Here is a 21,991-nt window from a genome sequence, read left to right on the forward strand (position 1 = left end):
CTGTTCTCGTTTGTGCGGGTGGGCTCCCCAGGATCCCCAATAGCATCATAATATGAAGGCCTTATACTAAAGCATAATCAACAGTGTTTTGTTACATTTGGGCTTGTTTTGTTTAATAATTGGTAGCTGGCATTCATGACCCCTCCCCCATATGTTATTCTCAGCTATGTTATCATTCTCGGCTTTACCTGAGCTCATAGGGCTGCTGAGGGTTGGCACTGTAGTATTTTCCGCAGGCTGGATTCCCTGGACACTTTCTGACAATACCTCATTTGGTCCTACTGCCTATCAGCATCCTCCTTTTTATTAGTATGAGTCCTCCCCTATCTGTTCCGTGTTCGTAAAATCTGACATTTTTCCTAGCACCCAGCTAGTATCGTCCAAGTTTGTTATATTTATATATAGAACCTTGCAACTTTCTTTATTTCCGTGGAAGGTTCCTGTATACCCTATACCATGCCCTTGCCACCTGTAACAGGGATCCACTTGTCGGTTACAACCTTGCAGCCCATATCCCACTTGTAAGAATTTATCCAGACCCGAGTGTCCAGTCCGTAGCAATGGTTTCACACCCCCAGTATGCACAATAATACACGTTTGGGTAATTACAGTACCCCTTTCCTGGGTTAGAACTTGGGCAGAAATAAAATCCTGATCGGTTAAAGCATGGCTGCACTGACACCAGGTCACATAATGTGATACGGAAACTGGGAGCACCCGCTGTCATTGTTTGCTGGATGATGAATTGATCCTCCCATCTGATCAAGCTCCATTTAAAAGGCTGGTGGGGATGTGCAGACCCATAGCTGACCAAAATGATGATACTGACTCCCATGTATCGTAGGAGGTGGTCGGAGCCCATCTAAATTGTCGGCCCCTCAGTCCCCCACCGTTTTCACTTCTCGGCCTCGCTTGTCAGTTCGGTTGCAGCGAACTACAAGGTATCGGTTCTTCTTGGCAGCAGCAGTGTTCTTCAGGGGAACCTACTAGGGAGCCTTCAAAACAGGGCCTCCTCCCCTTCCCACGATACACAGATAATACACAATACTTATCGAGTCCATCTTAGTGTCAGCTTCAAGTCGTCAGGGCCTGGAGCTGCCTCCCATTTACCTTCCCGGATTGGTCCTTTCACACAGCTGGCATGCGTACATCCTTTCTGCGCAGTTCAAATAGCCGTTTCTGTGGTAAGCAAAACAACATAGGGGCCTTCCCCGTCATGGTGTTAAAGAAGTCTCTTTCCAAGTCTTAATTAGAATTGAGGGTGATCAAGTGGCAATTCCAAGTCATAGGGCATACCATATAGCATTTCAAAAGGAGAAATTCCTACATCAGTTCTGGGCTGCATCCATATGTTTAACAGTGCAAGGGGTAAGCATTTTACCCAAAAAGCCTTAGTTTCCAGCACAAGTTTTGTTAGTTGTTTCTTAATTTCACCATTCATTTGCTCTACCTTTCCAGAAGAGGAGGGGTGCCAGGGGCTGTGAAAATTGTTGCGAGGACATTTGTTGTCGACAGAAGGAAGACACAGATGCTCAATATGAGTGATCAGTGAACTTCGATTTATTGGATAGCTCAGTCGTCTTTCATCTAATTCAATATAATTAGCTCATACATATTGCAAAAGCTAAGCTCATGATTGGTTAGTGCATTTCTCTATTTTATCAGCTAGTTTCTCACTCCCATCAACCGAAATAACACAGTTAGTACTTTCCCAAACCTCCAACGGATATCGTGTCCTTGTGCCTGATTAGCTCCCAGACGTTACGTACTTTCTCAGACTCATATGAGCTGCGTTCGATACTTTCTTAACTCACGACCTCCTAGCTGCTCAACATGCACATGACCTACTTCACTTAACCATTCCTCCACAATTCCCCCGTTTTTAATTTGGGCTACAAATGCCTTTTCAGTGAGTTGTTCAAGCTTCCTAGATAAGCAGTTAAAGACTACCCGCGCAGCAATTATAATCAACATAATTATAAGCAAAAGGCGAAGTCCCTCTTTGATTAAGTAAAAAACCCATCCCCCTGCATTTCCAAAGACAGATTTAAGCCAATCATCAAACCAATTATTCTGTATCGTAATTTTTTGTGTATGATCCCTTAGCCATTTCAATTGATTGTGAATTGATTGACCATGATCAGAGAGATTAAAGCAACACATTCCTTCTACATCTTCACATCCATGTCCTTGCGCTAAAAGCAAAAATCAATTGCAGCCCTATTTTGTAACACAGCATGCCTAAGACTATCCATATCTTGTGCCATTTCGGTAATAATCTCAGTTGTTACATTTGATTGTTTAACAGCCCAACAAGCAAGCTTATTAATGCTAGTCAAAGCATGTGCAGTTCCTACAGTCAGAAAAAGATCCATTAAGCAGAGTAATACTGGCAGAATATGGTGCTAACATTTCGCTCAGTTCCTTTGGATCCCCTATTGGGACCCCAAACAAGCATGTTCTGAAAGGATACATAACATAACACAACTATACAACTTAACCCTAATAACACTACAATTACTGTAAGCACTTAATGGTAACACAATTAATAGTAAGTAACACAACTTAATAGTAACACACTTAAACCTAATCACTTGATGGTGATCGAAGGCTGTTCTTGACAGTTGTCGAGGTGTCACAACCCACGTCATTGTCAGAATAATTATCAGGAACCTCTTCCTGGTCGTCTTCGGCGTGTGCAGATTCTAAAGCTGCTTCAGTCCACTTTGCAGTGATCCACTGGGTACCTGTTTCCGGCACCATTTCAAAATCTCTATAACATTTTATAGCATTTTTGCAAGTAACCCTTTAACCACATTTATCACAGTACTACATGCAATGATGATTGACACCACAGCGAACAGAATCTTTAATCCCCCTTTGACTAATCCCAGTAACCATCTATGCATTGTTTCAAACAAATCAGTGAACCATTGATTGAAAGGATTGATACCATATTGACTCTTTCTCATGTGCTCTTTCAAGAAAGTAATGGATTTGTGAATTGACTCATTATGATCAAAAAGTTTTAAACAGTACGTTCCCTTAAGTTTCCCCAAGTGGCTACTTCACACAATGACTCCATACTTGTGAAACATGATTTTGCTCGACCAGTACTAATTTCCTATGATTTCAGCCTGTACTATGGCAATAAATGGGCTCTCACTAACACAGTACACAGCACACTTGCACACCCAGAGCACACTTGCACACTCAGAGCACACTTGCACACCCAGAGCACACTTGCACACCCAGAGGCCTCTGGCACATCTCACTCTCAATCATACCACAACCTCAATCATACCACAAGAATATAATTTAGAATGATAAGCAAACAATACGTGCGGCCAATATAATTTAGAATCATAACCAAACAAACAAGTATTGTCTCTCATTGTGTTCCTCCTGAAGTGACTTGCAACACTTTGTTTTAAAACTTTACCCTTACACAAATACTTTCAACACAAAATACCTGGACATTTAAGAATAACACATACAATTATTAACACTCCAGTTAGTATCCCTTTTGCATTGCAAGGTAAACCTCTTATAAAAAGAATGCCAGAGAGAAGCAGCACAGCCGCCGCTGCTTCCATCAGACAGGCTGCAGGGTCCTGATGTCCGTCCCTCTGCTCTGTGCCGACTCCCCTCACGGTGAGCTCCAAGACCAGCGCTGCTCGTGGCGGTGACTGAGGGGGGGGGGCTCCCATTGCCCCGTAGCCCCCTGAGGCAGCGTTACCGTTCTCACTGAAGGCGGCAGTGGGCAATGCCCAGCTCCAGCACTTCCCGGCAATCCCAGTCGCTCTGTAGTGGTAGCAGCAACTCTCTGCTCAGCCTGATGTATAACTAAGGCGTTAGTGACTGTTCTCCAAGGCTTCAATAACTTTTCAGCAGCCTTATTTTCATCAATAACTTCATCAAACAATTTGTCCCCAAATTTATGCCACTCTGTTCAAAAACTGTATCAGGATTGATAAAACAACCCAGCGCTACTCCATATGCTAATAATCCTGGTAAATTCTTTTTGCAGTCTATAAGCTGCGTGCTGCGCTTTTCTAAAAAGCATTTGAGCAAATGATACGCCGCTTGTCTCTCCATACCTTTATATACGTCGGTACCGTTGCAGCCTTTGCAAAGATCTCGGCGGCGCTTTCCGGCGGGACCCTTTATAGGCTCATCCCGGGTGCGAGGACTCCTTTCCGAGCTGCGGGTGCGGGGGTTCCAAGTTTTCGTCCCTTTCACCTTTCAGACCTCGGGTGCGGGGATTCAGCAATTTTTCATCCTTTTCACCTCCTGAGCTGCGTTGCAGGACCGGTTCCCATATTCCATCCAACCGTGGCTCGCAGGTTCAACTCCAGCAGAGTCCCTGTTCCCGTTCATATTTGTCCCTGTTCGGGCGCCATTTGTTGCGAGGACATTTGTTGTCGACGGAAGGAAGACACAGATGCTCAATATGAGTGATCAGTGAACTTCGATTTATTGGATAGCTCAGTCGTCTTTCATCTAATTCAATATAATTAGCTCATACATATTGCAAAAGCTAAGCTCATGATTGGTTAGTGCATTTCTCTATTTTATCAGCTAGTTTCTCACTCCCATCAACCGAAATAACACAGTTAGTACTTTCCCAAACCTCCAACGGATATCGTGTCCTTGTGCCTGATTAGCTCCCAGACGTTACGTACTTTCTCAGACTCATATGAGCTGCGTTCGATACTTTCTTAACTCACGACCTCCTAGCTGCTCAACATGCACATGACCTACTTCACTTAACCATTCCTCCACAGAAAATCCCACTCAATCTCTAAGGCCTGCTTTAATCCTTGCAGTAAAGCTTTACACCCATTCAGTCACGTGGTCGATTAGGACAAACAAGTAACTCAGTAAAGTCTACCTGTATACTTTGGAAAGGTCAAAGCCCTGGCTCCCGTCCCCCTCTAGATAGTTTACAGAAGACCTTTTTATTTACCCTTTGACATATAGTAGTACGTCCTCTGCATCTGTGCTTCCCTAAAGTATATATTCCTACACAGACATGCTTTCTTAGAACAACATCACACATTGCTTGCACCTCCCAATGACTCTTCTGATGTAAAACAGTTAATATTTGCCTCATTATCACTTTATTCAGCATTTCTCTCCCATCAGGGAGTATCGATTTTCCTGAAAATAATCCACATATTTGTAACATTAATACCTCTGTGAGGAATGTTTTAACAATTCGTGTCCATAAAGAACAATTCTGTTCGAATCCTGTCTGCCTCTGGGCCCTGCACTGGCAATTTAATTCTTGAACCACAGATGCAGTGTGTCCCAGTCTCCCCCTCATTCTAGTCAATTTATCACTTCTTAAATTTATGAACCTGTTTGCTTTTGTTATTCCGGACTTCTATTTCTAACACTGCTATAGATGTGTCTGTGAATGGCTGGGGAAGAATGTTTTAATTACTCGTGTGTCTGGGAGTTTCAGAACAACTGATAACAACTAGTGACTGTTATGGGATACTATGTGGATCTTTGGTATCTGGTTAGGGGGGGCCAAGAGATAAAGAGGAAGGAGAAAGAAGCTGAAGGGCGGCTGGGAGACAAGACTTGAAGAAGATGTTCCGTAAACTTGGTATGGTGCCCAGTAAGTACAAAGGTGGAGAGGAAGACTATGAGCCTTCAGCATGAAAGACCCCTAGAGACCCCCAGAAGAGACCCCAGAGGAGACTGCGCATGCTCCAGTAGGAGGGACTGCACCCCGGAAGCTAATTTTAATAATCTATTTTTTTTTAGAAGTAGTAATGAATATGTATTAGTCTAGGAGCATAAAAATCAGCTGCTTGATGTAACTGGTGTGCGTCCTGGTGGAGCAGAGACTCCCGGTGCACCCAGCGCTGTTTGCTTACCTCTATTCCTTTATATTCTTTCAATAAATCCTATTTTTTTATTTAATCCTAATTTGAATCCTGAGCCATTTATAACAATTTGGGGGCTCGTCCGGGAGGGCTATAGTTCCTGAATTCTGATTTAATCTAGGAGAGGCGCCCCACCATTTGGTGGCTCCTGTTTGAGTCAGATCAGGACTAATGCCATCCTGAACCTGAATAAAGGTAAGCAAAGAATTTGATTTTTTTTGAGCTCCCTTGCCGGCTGTTTTTTGCCCGTAATTCTGCGCGCGAAGATCCGGACGAAGACGACAGGGTCGTTTGGATACCGTTCGGTTGGGTTCCGGTGTCCGGAATCGAACCGGATGAAGACGACAGTCGTTTGGATACCGTCTGGTTCGATCCCAGACGAAGACGCTTGTGGATACCGTCCGGTTGGACTCTGGACGAAGACGACTGATTCGTAAGATACCGTCCGGTTGGGTAAAGGTGCGGTTGCCCGTGTTTGTGTGTGAGAGTGTAACTGAGACTTCTAAAGTCAGCGTGGAGGTCTTTTTGTTTTCTCACCAGTTCTAATCTCCTGTCGGGGGGGCTGGGCTGGTGAATGGAGTGATACGTGGGTGGGTGATAGGTCCTAAACCCCCTGCAAGACACTCTCACTGGGGGCAACCAAGGGCTGTGGGAATTGCCACTAGTAAAATTCCCGGATGGGTCAGATAAAATCGAAGACCAAGGACCAGAAAGGGAGCAAATTACCAGATATATGACCAAAAAGTCCATTATGAATAATGATTAGAAATTGGAACAATAGGGGCCCCAGAAAATTAAAGAGTAAATTGAAAATGATCCAGTATTATATGATAGAATGACCAAAAGAACCCTTAAGACCCCATGTATTTTGATCCACGGAGGACGGGGTCTGTCAGGCTTTAAACATTAATAGTAGAATACCTGTGGATCCGGAAAAGAGCAAGCTGAAACAATGGAATTAGAAATTAGAGAGCAATTGATTAAGAATGAATATGTGCTGCATTTGTGCCTGTGCTGCACTTATACCACCAGATAACAGGAGCCTCTCGGACACCGAGAACCAGATCAAAAACAACCTCATGGTTCAGATTTTAATCAAGGGGTCTGAGATAAGGAGGACTGTTCACAAAGGGACAGGTTAGGAATATGTATATGTATAGGAATGTTCATGTATATGTAACTCTTTACTAGAGCAATTTGCCACGTTAGGCGTGCACGACTCTGGTGGGACTACCCGCCCCGTGCTGCATGGAACTGAGTAAACATACCTACTTTACAATCTTACTGATGGTGGAGTCAGCTTTCTGTGAGTCATTTTGGAGAGCCAGGCAGGAGACACTCTGCTCGGCTGCGGGATCAGCTGCAGCGCGGACGCCCCTAGGTGCACCCTGAGCGTTTTGCTCGGAGGGGACTCCACACTCGGCTGCTCACCGCAGGAGCAAAGATCTCCTGAAACTGCAGACAAACGGTATGTTTTCGGCTGCTGGAGGGATACTAACTGGAGTGTTAATAATTGTATGTGTTTTTATGTATGTATTTTGTGTTGTATTTTGTGTTGAAATTTTGTATATTGTAATATTTGCATATTGTACGTATTTTGTGTTGAAAGTATTTGTGTAAGTGTAAGGGTTTGAAACAAAGTGTTACAAGTCACTTCACGAAGAACACAGTCAGAGACAATACTTATTTGGTTGGTTATTGTTATAAATTGCCCCCTTAATTAATTTTCAGAGAGCATTGCATTAATAATAGAAAGGAATTTATTGAGTAAGCAACAGCAAGCAAAACAGCGCTGGGCGGCCGGGGAGTCTCGGCTCCGCCAACGGCGCGCACCTCAACCCCCCCAGGGTCCCTTTTTATATCTTATTACGCAGCACATCTTGGTGTATTCTGCGACTGCGCACACTGTTGCTAGGGGGTCGTCTCTGTCCCTCTGGTGGTCGTAAAGATGAAGGCCGTAGTCTTCCTCAGCGTTGTGGTTCAACTTCTTTCTTTATTTGGTCATGTTGGCCCAGCTTGGGACAGGAAGGCGAAATGTTGATACACTAGTTTAACAACTTATCAGGAGATGGTTACATGAACTTTGCAGCAGTGTTTTCTAAACAAAAGAGGCTACTGAGATGCAGAAGGAGAGAAGGGGAGTGGGTTCTCTTTTTGTTACATTAAGCAAAGGAATTTTCATACTGTCTAGCTAAGCATTATACATCTCCTTACTTCAGCAGGAAACAACAGAACTCCTTGTTTTTATAATACAAAAGACAATGAACAAACATTTATGGTGTATGTATTACAGTTATCATTCTAAGTTATATTCCTGTGGTATGAATGAGATGTGCTGGAGGCCTCCGTGTGCGATTGTGCTGTGTGAGTGAGACGCAGTGTTGCTGCAAAGCGAGTGCAGAGTTCCGATCCGTGGTTCTGTACTCTCTGCAAGGGGAGTGGGCAGAGATGAACGAAGTGCTTGACAGACTGAAAAGAAGTGCTGTTTTATCCAAGTTTGAGTGGTGGTGCCTAATATATGGGCCCGGTGTATCTTGTGTATCTCGTGTATCCTATTTTTGCTCTTAAATGTTTTGACTGTGACAAGAAAAAGGCAGGAGCATGATCTGACTCTACTGGTGCTTTCGGCTGTGCTTCCTGCAACATATGAGGCCCGCACAGGCCGAGACCTGGACTCACTGAGACCTGAACAGGCCGAGAGACCGGAGCGGCGCCGAGAGACTGGAGCGGCGCTGGGAGACCTGAGACACTACGGAGGGACTACCGCTGGACGGAGAGAGCCCTGGGACGCTGCAGAGCCACGGCCGGCTCTGAGAGACAAAGAATAGACCTGACAGAAGCTGCAAAACGCGGGGAAATTGAAGTAATTGCGGAACATCCGAGATCGAGTTGCTACGGGAGATCAGAGGCGTCAGTGGACACCGGCAGTCGACTCTCACCGTGAGGCGAGTCGGCGCAGAGCAGAGGGGCGGACATCAGGACCCTGCAGCCTGTCTGACGGAACCATGGAGGCAGCGGCAGCAGCGGCTGTGCTGCTTCACTCAAGCATTCTTTTTATAAAAGGTTTATCTTGCAATGCAAAAAAGACTATTAGTCCCCAGATTGGTGTTATAACCATTACTAATGACGACTTAGCTCTATTGCAGGGCAGGAGTGCAGAGACGCAGATTACACTGCCAAATGACCACCGGCAGGCTCTTTCACAAACCTAAGGTTGCAGCTGGCACTGCCTGCAGCCGTATAACAGACGTTACACTCTCTTTCCTAACTAGTAATCATGTGTCTCATCCATTTGTGGTAAATGGTCAGTGGCAAAAAGAAAAGGAGGATGCCACTGACACTAACAGCATGGGTAATAGGAGTAGTATAAGTGACACAGGTGACGGTGCGGGGCGCTCTGCCTGCTGCTCGCCTTCGCCTGACTGTGCACTGCTGCCGACGGTGCTAGATTAAAATGTGAAGACTGCTCAGATGGCAGTGATGAGAGTGCTTGTGTGAAAAAGATGTGTGCTAAATCTTTGTGTGCAACAGTGGTCAGTGTGTGCCAAACAGATGGCAATGTGATGGGGACCCGGATTGTGAAGATGGGTCTGACGAAAGTGCTGAGCTGTGTCATATGAGAACAGTGTCATGGAAATGTGATGGTGAAAAAGCCTGTGACAGTGGAGAAGATTAAGAGAATTGTGGCAATGTGACTTGTAGTGCAGCAGAGTTCACATGCAGTAGTGGACAATGTATTTCCAAAAGCTTTGTGTGCAATGGTCAAGGTGACTGCTCCGACCACTCGGATGAATCTTTGGAGCAGTGTGGCTGCCAGCCTGCACCTCCGGTGAAGTGTTCTGTGAGTGAGGTGCAGTGCGGCTCAGGTGAATGTATCTACAAGAAGTGGCGATTTGACAGAGATCCTTATTGCAAGGATGGAAGTGATGAAATTAACTGCCCTTCTTGGACCTGTGGACCAGACCAGTTCAGATGTGAAGATGGGAACTGTGTCCATAGGAGTAGGCAGTGCAGTGGTGTGAGAGACTGTTTGGATGGCACTGATGAAGCAAACTGTATTCAGTGCTCTGGACCTGGCAAATTCAAGTGCAGAAGTGGAGAATGCATTGATATCAATAAAGTGTGTAACCAGCAGAGAGACTGCAAGGACTGGGGTGATGAGCCCCTGAAGGAATGCAACATAAATGAATGTGACTGTCCAGCTGGGTTTGAGTTTGTAAACCAGAGAAACTGTGGAGGTATTGATGAATGCCAAAACCCTGGTATCTGTAGTCAAATCTGTATCAACCTGAAATGTGGCTACAAATGTGAATGTAGCCGTGGCTATCAGATGAATCCTGCTACAGGAACCTGGAAAGGGCCATACGGCAAAGCAAATTAGATAACTGTTATTTAACTTGTCAGAAGATAAAAAAGAAAGTGTTTCAACAAGCAGCCATGGGAGGGAAGAATCACTGAACCCCCGATGTGAGGGACTGTACCTTGTTTTACTGACTACTGAAACAGCTGTGAGAACTGCAGAAAGGGACCCACGCATCCAGAATAAAAGGACCAGTAACTACTGAAACTTGGAGGGTTGAGTCCGCTCCTGGGAAACTGAAACTCAAGCTAAGGGAGAACTAATATTCTGGCAACGAGGCTCTGCATGAATGAAGGATGCTAAATAAAGGGGACAAGCCTAAAGGGAGAAAAGGGAGGAGGCAAGACCGGGGCAGGACCCTCCACTGCGGTGTGTATGGTCTACCGAGGGAGGCAACCCCTATGGGTATTGACTGCCGAGTGAGAGGGCCTCGACCGGACTTCTCCCACACTAAGATCAGGTTGTCCCGAGAAAATAACATAAAAAAAAACTTTTTTTTAAACCTATATAAAATTGTGATTCGTTTTACAGGAGCTGGATCACCCTGACAGGCCGAACGGTAACACAAGCCTGAAGTGACCCTGAAAGCGGGCCTAACTCCTTGACTGAAGGCGTTTGCCTATTATGATCCAGCTACGTGGGCAGAAGACAGATCCTGGGACTATAGGACCCCAGTATATATACTTAATAGAATAATTAGGTTATTAGCTGTAATAGAAATAGTTATAAATGATGAGAACTGATTTAAATGAGTTATAAAGATGAGAACTGCTTTGTATCAAAATTGCCTAGCTTTGGATTATTTACTAGCACAAGAAGGAGAAGTCTGTGGAAAATTTAGCTTTAGTAATTGCTGTTTAAAGATTGATAAAAAGGGTGTTTCTTCCTAGTAACTGATAGAATGTTATGTTCTGGTTTAGGATGAGAAGAATGTTAATAATATGCTGGTGTTTTAATTGTTTTTAATTGTTACAGAGCAGTGCTTACACCAAGCCAAGGACCAAGCCAAATTCAGCTTCTCACTGTCCTGCCAGCAGGCAGGCTGGGAGGAGGGCCGGACTGCTCGGGGTTAGGTTGGGCATCGGACAGCAGGTGGTGAGCAATTGCATTGTGCATCACTTGTTTGTACACATTATTACTAGTAGTACTATTATCATCATTATTGTTATTATTATTATTGTTATTATTTTCTTGTTTTTATCTCAACTCACAGGCTTCACTTTCCCATTTCTCTCTCCCATCCCAGAGAAGGAAGGGGGGGAGGTGAGCGAGCAAACACAAACCTGGAAGGATATGGAATGGGATTTATTTTCATGGCTGCCTGGTGGACCATGGGTTAAAAGAGTGTTATTTTTATTGTCATGTGGTGTAATTATGTTATTGTATATACCTTGTATGATACCTTGCCTTACGTTATTAATACACCGGGTGATAAATAGTACATTTGTAATAACTTCATTAAAAAGGGAAGGGGATATGTCAATTATGATGTTTAAGAATTGGACCCTCCAAGAACGGACTGATGAAATCCAGTTATTAACAACAGAAGTGACACGAATTGGGGATGTTAAAAAGAAGATAAGGGATTGTGAGGAATGTTTTAACAATTCGTGTCCATAAAGAACAATTCTGTTCGAATCCTGTCTGCCTCTGGGCCCTGCACTGGCAATTTAATTCTTGAACCACAGATGCAGTGTGTCCCAGTCTCCCCCTCATTCTAGTCAATTTATCACTTCTTAAATTTATGAACCTGTTTGCTTTTGTTATTCCGGACTTCTATTTCTAACACTGCTATAGATGTGTCTGTGAATGGCTGGGGAAGAATGTTTTAATTACTCGTGTGTCTGGGAGTTTCAGAACAACTGATAACAACTAGTGACTGTTATGGGATACTATGTGGATCTTTGGTATCTGGTTAGGGGGGGCCAAGAGATAAAGAGGAAGGAGAAAGAAGCTGAAGGGCGGCTGGGAGACAAGACTTGAAGAAGATGTTCCGTAAACTTGGTATGGTGCCCAGTAAGTACAAAGGTGGAGAGGAAGACTATGAGCCTTCAGCATGAAAGACCCCTAGAGACCCCCAGAAGAGACCCCAGAGGAGACTGCGCATGCTCCAGTAGGAGGGACTGCACCCCGGAAGCTAATTTTAATAATCTATTTTTTTTTAGAAGTAGTAATGAATATGTATTAGTCTAGGAGCATAAAAATCAGCTGCTTGATGTAACTGGTGTGCGTCCTGGTGGAGCAGAGACTCCCGGTGCACCCAGCGCTGTTTGCTTACCTCTATTCCTTTATATTCTTTCAATAAATCCTATTTTTTTATTTAATCCTAATTTGAATCCTGAGCCATTTATAACACCTCCTTGGGAGGTTGTAATTGCTCCAAAATCTTTTTTAGAATTTACCCAAATAGATAGGTGGCCCTGTAAACCCCTGAGGTAAAATTGTCCACCTATATCGTTGCTTCCGCCCCCTTTTCAGGGTCTTTCCAGTCAGAGGTGAATATACATGTATGTTTGCTCTCAGGGCCAGAGAGCACTCCATTAATAACACTGTTATTCCAGTCTAACAATTTACTAGTTGAATGCCCGATTTAATCATCAAATCCCTTCCCAACAAGTTAGTCTCTGCCTTGGATACATACAATAATTGCCCAGTGATCATTTTATCCCCTAGTCTCAGCTTGGTATCCCCCAAAAGTGGCACTGTTATCCCACTCCCTTCTACCCCCATCACATTTAGGGTTTCATTAGTTCATTTAATCCCTGATACTTTACAAGTCAGTAATGACTTAGCTGCCCAAGTGTATTGGGTTTGATGGCAAGGTTCGGGGGGTGTGAGGGGTGTGGGGGTGGGAAACTGCAGTGGCAGCCCCCGTGAAAAACAAAACAAAACAAAACAAACAAACAAACAAACAAACAAAAAACAGAAACCTCCCCGTGGTAGATAAGGGACAATTTCATCTGGCCCCAAAGGGGCCCACTGCTGCCCAGAGCCAAGCCATGAGCAATACAGTCCGTGCCTCTGTGAGAGCACATCCACGAAAACAAACAAAGAAAGAAACAAACAAAAACCTGCTGCTCAACAGCAGTTGGGAGAGCGAGAAACCCCCCCGCAGACACCAAAGTCAGTGCAGAAGGAGGGGGAGGAGGCGCTCCAGGCGCTGGAGCCGAAGCCCCCCTGCGGCCGCTGGAGAGGCCCCTGAGGGAGCAGGCTGTTCCCCCCTCCCCGATGCTTGGGAAACTGAACAAACACCACTGCAAATATGCAAATATACCAAAACTTCTAGACTGTTACTTAGATAATGCCTACATCACCTTCCCCTGCTCATTCAACTTCGAATACCTTTTACACTTTCAACAAACCTTTTAACACTTCCTTTATCTTTCTCTAGCCTTTACTTTTCTAATGCCGACATCAAAGGCTCAGTCAGGGGCCAACTTAATTCCGTACCTTTTCCCTCCAAGATGCTGAAACAACATCAATATACAACATTTCATCCTGTTTTCCTTCTTTCCACAAAAACAACATTGACTGTAATATGGTGTTATAATTAGTCCACTCCATCCTCTAGTTTATAAAGTGGCCACCACTGATTACAATATTTGATAAGGGTTCTTTTACTCTCTGTACCCTCTCACCCCACTATATCCCTCCAATGTGTTAGTATACATCCTAGGAGGCTTTTCCTTGGGATTTCTTTGCTTTGAACTTTTCCTATTGTAATCTACAGTGGTTAATATTCCACCAGTTTTCTAGAAGATCTTTACTAGTCAATCCCAATCCCTCCAAAATCCACAATATACAGATACACAAGTAAAATCAGACCACTCTAAATTAACTGCCTGTAGACAATTACACTGGGGACATTTAAACCTGATGAGCCAATAATATGCCTGGGCAAATTTTGTTCCCTTAGACATACACCTCAATGGCAGTTCTTATATTTACATATTTACATATTAACATATGTATAAAAGAACACTTTAACAAAAATGCCCGGGCTTTTATATATACAATATACAATGTACAGTTATTATTCCAGTTAGAATTATTCCTCGGCAGCTGCAAACATTATGCCAGTTGCCATTAAAGCTCGCTTACCCTCCTCCTGTCTCTTTCTTAAAATCTCAGATGTCCCCAGAGCTAATGGGGACTGCCACATATTCCTAGTCACTGGTCCCTGAGTGCTAGAATCAGAGTTGTTATTGGCATCTCCCTGGGGTTGCAGATTAAGAAGCCCGGGAGTCGGAGGGGCTGCAGGTGGGGGTGGTGGAATATAGGGAGGCAGTGGGGCTGGGATCTCTAATTCTCGGTTTTTCTTGCGCCTCCCATCCCCTCCTTTTTCTTTTAGAGGATATAAATTGGCTTGAGTTTCCGAGCTGATCCACAAATGTGCATATTCACTTTCTTCCAAACTAAAAGGTTCCTTTGAATTTACATAAATATTTAGGGCCTGGCAAACCCAATCTTCAAAAGACCCAAATACGGGCCAGTAAAGGTGGTCTCCTCGAATCTGTTTACCACGCCAAACTTCAACACAATAATGTATCAGTTTTACTTTATTCCTTCCCCGCCTAAAAGGGGAATCCTCCCAATTTTTAATCATTAATCCCGGGGTAACCTAACATCAGACGTTACCCCGCCCATGGGACCAGAAGGCTTACTCTTCTTCTGTCCCATCTTCTGGAGCGCCTTCACACACACACACACAAATCGCTTCCCCCTTTTCGTGGCCCAGTCCCTCGCGGGATGTGGGAACCGCACTACCGAGGGGTCCACATTCGCTTCGTCTGCAATTGGACGTCTCACAACGACACGCTCCAGGATACCCAACCCCAACCGAACGGATCACCGGCCTATACTTACTCACTCCTGAGTCTTCGTTCGGTCTTCGTGCACAAAGATTACTAGGGGTTGCCGGCTTTATTTGCTTGCTGCCGAATTTAGGGTTCGTCGGCGAAGGATTTGAATGAAAGTAGTCCTAGCGAAGGCCGCTGAAATCAGCGGGGCGCCCCCTCCGAAGGTCTTTCAATCAGATTGCCTTCATCCGAGTCACGGCACCAAATTTGTTATAAGTTGCCCCCTTAATTAATTTTCAGAGAGCATTGCATTAATAATAGAAAGGAATTTATTGAGTAAGCAACAGCAAGCAAAACAGCGCTGGGCAGCCGGGGAGTCTCGGCTCCGCCAATGGCCCGCACCTCACCCCCGCCAGGGTCCCTTTTTATATCTTGGTAATTCTGGGAGTACGCAGCACATCCTGGTATTTTCTGCGACTGCGCGCACTGTTGCTAGGGGGTCGTCTCTGTCCCTCTGGTGGTCGTGAAGATGAAGGCCGTAGTCTTCCTCGGCGTTATGGTTCAACTTTTTTTTTTTATATTTGGTCATGGTGGCCCAGCGTGAGACAGGAAGGCAGGATGTTGATACACTAGTTTAGCAACTACCGGGGTCCCTTTTTAAATCTTGGTAATTCCAGGATTACACTGCACATCCTGGTATGTTCTATCCCTCCACCCCCTGACAAAGGGGTCCCACGATAGCAGAGCAGAGGGGGACAATCCCCTCCCTCGTCCTGCTGCCCACGCTGTGTTGGTGCAGCCCAGGACACGGGGCAGCAAGCACACGTTGCTGGCCCATGTCCTGCTTCTCATCAACCAACAGCCCCAGGCCCTTCTCCTCGGGGCTGCTCTCAGTGCATTCCCCACCCAGCATGTGTCTGTGGTGTTCCCGAAGTTCCTGAGTGTGCCAGAGGGCAGGGACAGCCCGAGCGAGCTGTCCCCAGGGCCAAGGAGCCCAGACCCAGCCACGCTCCCCTCACCTGCCCTTCCCCGCAGACACCACCGCCGTCTTCACGGGCCAGTGCTTCGTGGACACGGAGGGCAAGGAGGTCCTGAAGACCATGTGGCTCCTGCGGTCACACGTCAACAGCATCGCTGACGACTGGAATGCCACCAGGTGAGCCCGGGGCAGAGGCACAGGGCCTAGGGAGAGACGTGGTGGCCCCGTGCCTCCTGCCTGACGTCTCCTGCTCTGTCCCTGCAGGACCGGCACCGACAACTTCACCCGCCTGCCATAAGAGATGGAGCGAGGCTGGCCCCGTGGGGGTCCCAAGGCTGGCCACTGGCTTCTAGAGGCCTTGTGGCACCTGAAGGGGGCTACAGGAGAGCTGGGGTGGGACTCTGTGCCGGGGGGTGATAGGGAATGGCTTTAAAGTGTAAGAAGGGGGATTTAGATTAGATACATGTATTCGTAAGAAATTCTTCACTCAGAGGGTGGTGAGGCCCTGTCCCAGGCTGCCCAGAGCAGCTGTGGCTGCCCCATCCCTGGCAGTGCTCAAGGCCAGGCTGCATGGGGCTGGGGGCAGCCTGGGCTGGTGGGAGGTGTCCCTGCCCATGGCAGGGGGTTGGAGTTAGGTGGTGTGTAAGGTCCCTTCCAACCCAGAACACTCTGTGACTCTGTGATTGCGTGACAACACCTGGGCATGGCCAATGCCCCTGCCTCTCCTCACAATAAAGCTTTACTGCAAACACCTCTGGCTCCTGTCACCTCCTGTCCCTTTGGGCTATGTGTGAGCCCTGGCTCCCGTGTCCCCCCCGCGTGGCGTCCCACTGCCTCTCCCATCACCCGTCCCCGGGCCCTGACGCCCACCCCGTGGCACGGTGGCACCCGCAGTGGCACCCACGTCACGGCGTCCCCTGTGCCACCACAGGCGGTGGCCCGTCACCACCGGGTGCCCCTTGGCAGGAGGCCCAGAGGCACCGCACAGCCCCCGCCACTATAAACGGGGCCGAGCGGGGCCGCAGCTGTGCAGGCAGAGCCTGGCCGCGGCAGTGCGATCATGGGGAGCCTCCGCTGCTGCCTCCTGCTCGCCCTGGCCCTGCTTGGCCTCCACCCCGCTGCCGCTGGGAAGGTGAGGGCTGCTGGGGGCCTGTGCTGAGCTGTGCTGAGCTGAGCTGTGCCGAGCCATGCCGTCATGGGCGTGCAGCACATCTGGCTACGGGCTTCTGTGGTTCTGGGGTTGAGTGCTTTCACTCTGCCTTTCACTTGATACTACCAAACTGATCACCAGTGCCTCAGCACCCAACTCTTCAAATGCCCAACACCTCAGCATCCAACTCCTCAGCACCAACTCCTGGGATGGTTTCACTCGGGTGGGCAGCTGAGCTCCACCACAACGCCTCTCTCACTCCCCCTCCTCAAAGGCAAAGGGGGAGAAAACACGATGAAAAGGGCTCAAGGGTAAAGATAAGGACCGGGAGATCACTCAAAAGTTGTCGTGATGGGCAAACCAGACTCAGCAGAGGGAGACAGTAAGATTTATTGCCTATTAGTAACAAGCTAGAGAAGTGAGAAACAAAGGAAAGAAACCAAAAGCACCTCCCCCCCAACCACCCTCTTCCACCTCATTCCCCAGAGCGGCGCAGGGGAATGAAGGAACGGGGCTTATGGTCAGTCTACAGCGCTTCTTCTCCGCCGCTCCTTCTCGGTCACTCTCGTCCCCTGTGCTGTGGGGTCCCTCCCACGGGATGCAGTCCTTGCTGAACTGATCTGGCGGCGGCTGCCCACAGGCAGCAGCTCTTCCAGAACTGCTCCAGATATCAGTATGTACCACGGGGTCCATCCCTCAGGAGGAAACTGCTCCAAACTGGCTCCCCCACGGGCAGCAGCTCCTGCCAGGTCACCTGCTCCTGTGTGGGTTCCTCTCCACGGGCTACAGGTCCTGCTTCACCATAGTCCTCACTACAGGCCACAGGGGACTTCTGCTCCGGCTCCTGGAGCGCCTCTCCCCCTCCTCCTCCACTGACCTTGGTGACTGCAAGGCTGTTCCTCACTCCTCTCACTGTCCCAGCTGCTCTGAGGTGCAGAAACATTTTATTTTATTTTATTTTATTTTATTTTATTTTATTTTATTTTATTTTATTTTATTTTATTTTATTTTATTTTATTTTATTTTATTTTATTTTATTTTATTTTATTTTATTTTATTTTTTTATTTTATTTTTTTTTTTTCCCTGTCTTACATCTGCTCTCACAGAGGTGCAACCAACAGCGCTTATTGGCTCGGCTCTGGTCAGCAGCAGGGCCCTTACGTGACATGGGGCAGCTTCTGGATTCTTCTCACAGAAGCCACACGTATGGCCCCCTGCTACCAAAACCTTGACACGTAAACCCAACTTCACAGCACCCAACACCTCACCACCCCCAGCACCTAAGTTCTCAGTACCCAATATTTCAGTGCCCAACAATTCAGCTCCCAACTCCTCAGCACCCAAGTTCTCAACCAAAACCTTATAAAACCATATAAACCCACTACTCAGCACCCAAGTCCTCAGCACCCAACACCTCAGTAACCAACTTATCAGTGCCAACTCCTCAGTACCCAACACCTCAGCTCCCAACTCCTCAGCACCCAAGTTCTCGACCAAAACCTTGACATATAAACACACAACTTAGCACCAAACTCCTCAGCACCCAACACCTCAGCACCCAACTCCTCAGCACCCAACTCCTCAGCACCCAACTCCTCAGCACCCAACCCTTTGGATGCCAGCAGGGCTCCGTGGCTGGCTGCAGCACCCCAGGGCCGGCCCTTTCACGTGGCTCCCTATCAGCTGCACACCAGAACCAAGCTTTCCAGAAGGGCCAGCCTTCTGGAAACAGGGTGGGGGCCTGTGTCCTCAACGCCATCAGGACGTCACCAACCACAGCGTGGCCGTGGGCTGTGCCGTGTGGGTGAGCCAGCAAGGGCATGCTCCCTCACCTTCTGGCCACATCCTCCGTGCTGGAGCAGCACACGGGAGTGATATTGAGCCGGGACCACCCTCACTGCACAAAACTACGCATCCTTCCTGGCCTCGGCCATTTGCCGAGGCGATCGGCTCCGGGGCAGACGCGTTCTGCAGCGGAGCGGGGGATCGGGCCAGGCAGGGCTAATTTTTCCGGCATCGAGCCTACTTGAGGGAGCCGCCAGGACCCGGCAGCCCTCGTGAGGGAGGCTGACGAGGCGAAGGCGGAGCCGGCAGCGCCCCCTCCCCAGCCGTTCTAAAGCTGCCCCTAGGGAGCGCGAGCGACCAGGAGCGCGGCGAACAGGGCGGGCAAACAGGGCATGGCGCGGCAGAAGGGCGTGGCGCGGCAGAAGGGCGTGGCGCGGCAGAAGGGCGTGGCGTGGCAGAAGGGCGTGGCGCGGCAGAAGGGCGTGGCGCGGCAGAAGGGCGTGGCATGGCAGTTAGCGCGGCAGTTCGCGCAGGAAGGGCAGAGCGCTCCCCCTACACACAAACAACACCTCCTTAACAACAGCCGTAGCTAGGTGATAATGGTCTCCACCAGGCACGGCGCGCTCTCCAGGCAGTCGGTACACACCCAGACCGACTGCCCGTTAAAAAACGCTGCAGTTCAGGTCACCGGATGCAAGGAGTGTCTGAGCCTGTTGCTGCCATCGGCGGGAGGCAGAGAAACTGCGTGCGTGAGGTGCGAGCAGGTGGATGACCTGGTCCGCAGGGTGGCGGAGCTCGAGGAGGAGGTGGAGAGGTTGAGGGCCATCAGGGAGTGTGAGCGGGAGATAGACTGGTGGAGTAACTCCCTGCAGGGCCTCAAGGGGAGGTACCGAGGTGAGACTCCTCAAATGGGGGCGGACCCCCTGCCCTGTAGCCGTCGGGCAGAGGGAGGGAATCTGGGAGCTGAGGGGGAATGGAAACAGGTCCCTGCTCGACATCGCAGGCGACGCCCTCCCATTCCGGCCCCGCATTCCCAGGTGCCCTTACACAACAGGTTTGAGGCCCTGGAGCTCGACAGACCAGTAGCTGAGGAAGAGGTAGCAAATGTTCCCAGGAGGATGCCTAGGGCGAGGAGGTCTACTCCACACCTCAGGACTGCCTCCACCAAGAAAGACAGGAGGGTTATTGTCGTTGGAGACTCGATTCTTAGGGGAACAGAGGGCCCTATTTGTCGGCCTGACCCTACCCGTAGGGAAGTCTGCTGTCTCCCTGGGGCCAGGGTCAGGGACGTTGCCAGGAAGCTTCCCAACCTGGTACGCCCCTCTGACTATTACCCTCTTCTGGTAGTCCAGGTGGGCAGTGACAACATCGAAGAGAGAAGCCCGAAGGCTATCAAAAGAGACTTTAGGGGACTGGGTCGGTTAGTGGATGGAGCGAGAGTGCAGGTGGTGTTTTCATCCATCCCTACGGTGGCAGGGAGGGGTTCAGAGAGGACACGGAAAGCCCACCTGTTAAACACGTGGCTCCGGGGCTGGTGCCAACGCAGAAATCTTGTTTTTTTTGATCATGGGGCACTTTACTCAGCACCTGGCCTGATGGCCGCAGACGGGTCCCTATCTTTTAGGGGAAAAAGGATCCTGGGCCAGGAGCTGGCAGGGCTCATTGAGAGGGCTTTAAACTAGGTAGGAAGGGGGATGGGGCTGAAGCTAGGATTGTTGGGGCTGTGCCAGGGGGAACAATGGTAAGGCCGGAGGATAAGGCAATGGCCCAGCTGAAGTGCATCTACACCAATGCACGCAGCATGGGTAACAAACAGGAGGAGCTGGAAGCCATCGTGCGGCAGGCAGGCTACGACTTGGTTGCCATCACGGAGACGTGGTGGGACCAGTCTCATGACTGGAGTGCTGCAATGCCTGGCTATAAGCTCTATAGAAGGGACAGGCAGCACAGAAGGGGTGGTGGTGTGGCTCTCTATATTAGAGAGTCTTTCGAGGTTGTAGAACTCGAGGTTGGGAATGACAAGGTCGAGTCCCTTTGGGTTAGGATCGGCAGGGACAACAAGGCTAGTGTCCTGGTTGGGGTCTGCTATAGACCGCCGAACCAGGATGAGGAGACGGATGAGGAATTCTACAGGCAGCTGACAGAAGTTGCAAAATCGTCAGCTCTTGTACTCGTGGGGGACTTCAACTTCCCTGACATATCCTGGAAGCACAACACAGCCCTGAGAAAGCAGTCTAGGAGAGCGTGGAAGATAGCTTCCTGATGCAGCTGGTTAGTGAACCTACCAGGGGTGGTGCCCCGCTAGACCTTCTCTTCGCAAACAGAGAAGGACTGGTGGAGGATGTGATTGTCGGGAGCTGTCTCGGGCAAAGTGACCACGAAATGGTGGAGTTCACTATTCTTGGCGAAGCCAGGAAGGGGACCAGTAAAACCGCTGTATTGCACTTTCGGAGGGCTGACTTTGAGCTGCTCAGGACACTGGTTGGTGGAGTCCCTTGGGAGGCGGTTCTGAAGGGCAGAGGGGTCCAGGAAGGCTGGGCGCTCTTCAAGAGGGAAATCTTAGTGGCGCAGGAACGGTCTGTCCCCACGTGCCCTAAGACGAGCTGGCGGGGAAGAAGACCAGCCTGGCTCAACAGAGAATTGTGGCTTGATCTTAGGAGAAAAAAGAGGTATTATAAGCTTTGGAAAAGTGGGCAGGCCACTAGGGAGGACTTTAAGGATGTAGCGAGGCTGTGCAGGGACAAAATTAGGAAGGCCAAAGCTCATCTGGAGCTCAATCTGGCTACTGCCGTTAAAGATAACAAAAAACGTTTCTATAAATACATCAACACAAAAAGGAGGACTAAGGAGAATCTCCATCCTTTACTGGATGCGGGGGGAAACTTAGTTACAAGAGATGAGGAAAAGGCTGAGGTGCTCAATGCCTTCTTTGCCTCAGTCTTTAGCGGCAATACCAGTTGTTCTCTGGATACTCAGTACCCTGAGCTGGTGGAAGGGGATGGGGAGCAGGATGTGGC

The 21,991-nt window shown here is 48.3% G+C and overlaps 1 long non-coding RNA gene across 1 annotated transcript; it reads left to right on the plus strand.

The window, feature by feature from the left end:
• Positions 1-16,091: 16,091 nt before the first annotated feature.
• On the plus strand, positions 16,092-16,789 carry LOC311427298. The gene is made up of 2 exons (XR_014687288.1): positions 16,092-16,215; positions 16,303-16,789. It is a non-coding gene; the product is annotated as an uncharacterized lncRNA (long non-coding RNA).
• The last annotated feature ends 5,202 nt before the right edge of the window (positions 16,790-21,991 follow it).

The sequence above is a fragment of the Aythya ferina genome, assembly GCF_964211825.1.
Source record: "Aythya ferina genome assembly, chromosome: Z".
Lineage (NCBI taxonomy): Eukaryota > Metazoa > Chordata > Aves > Anseriformes > Anatidae > Aythya > Aythya ferina.